The sequence below is a fragment of the Otolemur garnettii genome, unplaced genomic scaffold, assembly GCF_000181295.1.
Source record: "Otolemur garnettii isolate 467f Iridium unplaced genomic scaffold, OtoGar3 scaffold00289, whole genome shotgun sequence".
NCBI lineage: Eukaryota > Metazoa > Chordata > Mammalia > Primates > Galagidae > Otolemur > Otolemur garnettii.
In genome coordinates, this window is record NW_003852684.1 from 499,208 (window position 1) to 502,524 (window position 3,317).

At 42.0% G+C, this 3,317-nt stretch overlaps 1 pseudogene; it reads left to right on the forward strand.

Annotated features, from left to right (window-relative positions):
* The first annotated feature begins 774 nt into the window (after nucleotides 1-774).
* The window catches only part of LOC111722614, a 41,949-nt pseudogene continuing 39,406 nt past the window's right edge, over nucleotides 775-3,317 (forward strand).

Genomic DNA, 3,317 nt, shown 5'->3' on the forward strand with positions numbered 1-3,317 from the left:
TATTTGTGGCAGGTAACTATATTCCTGGCTACCTCAGAGGAGTAGGCAAAAGAATAGCCAAGCCCAGGAGTTGGAGGTTGCTATGAGCTCTGCTGTCATAGCACTGTACCAAGGGTGACAAAGTGAACCTGTGTCTCACAGAAAAAAAAAAAAAAAGGCTTGGTACCTGTGGCTAAAGTGGATAAAGTGCCAGCCACATTCACCTGATCTGGCAGATTTGAATCCACACCAGGTCCACCAAATGAAAATGATGGCTGCAACCAAAAAATAGACAGGTATTATGGTGGGAATCTATAGTCCAAGCTACTTGGGAAGTGGAGGCAGCAGAGTTGCTTGAGCCTAGGAGTTGGAGATTGCTGTGAGCTGCCAGGGTGACAACCTGAAAGTCTGTCTCAAAAAAAAAAAAAAAAAAAAAAAAAGAAGAAAAGAAAAGAAAGTAAAAGAAAAGAAAAAAAATGAAAAAAGAAAAACGCAAACACAAAAACAAATAGTGTCGTACTTAAGTGACTCCATGCAGTTTTGTCAACTGTGATACAGCTTGAGTCACACTGCTGTAGAAAATCTATGTTGTGTCAGCCTAGTACCAGGAATCTCAACTATAAATAGAATCAGTAAGGCACAAATGGGAGATAAGTTGTCTGTCTGTGGAGGGAGGGCTAAAAATTTCCTTGCATCAAACACTTGAGGGACAACAGCTGAAGTGAGCAGAAAAGGCAAATTATTATCTATCACCAGAAACCTAGATCCCAGGACATGAAAGGATGAAGTCACGACATGGTCACCAAGGATGACATCACAATGGGTGTTTCCCTGGGTTACCATTTTCAAGCTGAACCTTATTCCTGGTAAGTATGTGTAATGGATGTCCAGATATGTTGTTTGGTCCAAACTGTTACAAAAAAGAGGGGTTCTTTTCCCCACATTCAATTACTGCTTCCTAAAGTTTCTTTCTATTTGTGGCCAAGGGATTCAATAACCCTTCCTTTCCTTTTTACGTCATGGATTTGTGAGCAAATGGAAGAGTGTGGTTTACTAGTGCTGCCCTGGGATGTTGTAGACCACGAATCCAAGCCCAAACTTCAGACAGTGATTTAACAGACCTGACAGGTATTTCACACAATTCTCAGTCCTAATTTGTGATGTTTTACTTCTTTCCCTAGAATAGGCTTGTTTGGGAAGGTAGATGTCTCACTGAAGGTCCTCCTTTGACATATAGTTAGGTAATGTGTCCAGTAGTATACTTCATAGTTGCAATTATTTTTGATGATCATGGGAAATATCAGCCTATCTCGAAATTTCCAACATTCCTGACCTCCATGCCAGGTGTGTGTGCAAACTTTTGGATTCTTGGCCACGTAGGAAGTAGAAGAGTTATGTTGGGCCACATTTTCAATACAAAAACGCTAATGAAACCTGATAAGTGAAAAAGAGAGCAGTGCATCATTGTGGTGATAGCTGCCACCACGGATAGGCAAAACAGCCTTGACATAATCCCTACGTGTCACTGGACCCTGAGGATTAGACACTCCTCAAATCCCCTGATAAGGTCATTTCTTCAGTAGAGCTCAATGACTTTTGCCTCTCATGACTAGACTGTTTGGATGTTCTGGGAGGTCAAGGTACGTTGATCCCCTGAGCCCAGGTGTTAGTGACAAGACTGAGCAACAGAAAGACACAATCAGCCCCAATCTCTGACCCAGTTTCTACTCCAGTAGAAAAGGTAGCCAAGCTTTGTGGCACTTTCCTGTAGTTCCAGCTACTCCAGAGGGAGAGGCAGGAGGATCCCTTACAGGCAATATTTGGATTTTGCTGTGTGTTAGCCTGCCTAATAGAGTGAGGCCATGACACTCTAGCTTGCCTAGAGTGAGAGTCTGTCTCATGAAAAATAATAAATGATATGAAGAAAGAAAGAAAATTTTCTGGGCACTGTTTCCAAGAGAAAAAGTACAGGGAGATGTCAGTAGGCACATGGTATATGGAACTACATAAAGAAGATTTATTGTGGCCTTTGTGGGGAGGATCAATAAGTCAGGACACATGGGTTTGGAGTTGATTTGTACTGATATTGCCAGTTGATCTGATGGATAGAAGTTGTCCAAAGTTGTATGATCCCTGGGAATGGACTGATTTGGCAAGGGAATATTGTCCCACATTGAAGCACCCCAACATAAGAGATGGAGGGTATACTCTGGATTTTATAGTATGCATATGAAAATCCTGATTTGAGGCAATAATTCACCATATTGGCAGTTTCCAGTGACTACAAGAATGTAAAATATCAAAGGGTCAGAGTTACATAAAATACAAGGGCTTGACTAATACAAGTTTTAGGAATACAATTTCCCTGTGAGAGAATAAATTCTCTAGTTGACATCTAATCTAGGGGTAAAATTTCAAAACTACAAATGTGGCAAAACGTAAAAAATGAGTGGTAAGTCCCTACTGATGATTTTCACCATTTATGTATTGATATCGAGTATCCTTTTCTTGCCCTTGGTAGATTGTCCTGGTATCATAACTCACAGAAATCTTCACATGTTGCTATCAAGCAAACCTATTTCCTCAGCTTGGACTCCAGGCATCTGCATAACATCCAGCCATTTTTTTTTTCAGAGATGGGGATCTAACTAGTGTTCAGGCTGGTCTCCAATTCAGAAACTCAGACAATCAAATGACAGGGCCTCCCAAAGGTCCAAGACGAAGGCGTGAAGCACAACCACTGGCTATGAAACATAGTTTGAAAAGTATCCGAACTTCAAGGTCTAGAGTGATTCCTCACACCTGTAATGCTAAAGCTCTGGGAGACAGAAGCAGGTGGTCCAAAGTAACTGGGCACTCTGGTGGAGTACCTGGGCTCCCAGATGCTCAGGAGGCTGAGGCAATAGGAATTGTTGAGCCCAGGAGTTTGAGATTGTGGTTAGTTATCACACTGAGGCACTCTACCCAGGGGGAAAGAGTCAGATTCTCTCTCAAGTAAGAATAAAATGACAACTTCGGTAGGATGGAACAATGTGCTTTTTATGACAATTCATGGCAGCCTATGTATGAGCCATGAGATATAGTTGACAGCTTCTCAAGTACTCTCATGAACTATGTACTTCTTATGCTGTGTGTCTTTTGAGCACCTCAAATTTTAGAAAACATTGTAAAGTAACTGCAACCAAGAAATAGCCAGGCATTGTGGCGGGCACCTGTAGTCTCAGCTACTCGGGAGGCTGAAGCAAGAGAATTGCTTAAGCCCAGGAGTTGGAGGTTGCTGTGAGCTGTGTGATGCCACAGCACTCTACCGAGGGTAATAAAGTGAGACTCTGTCTCTA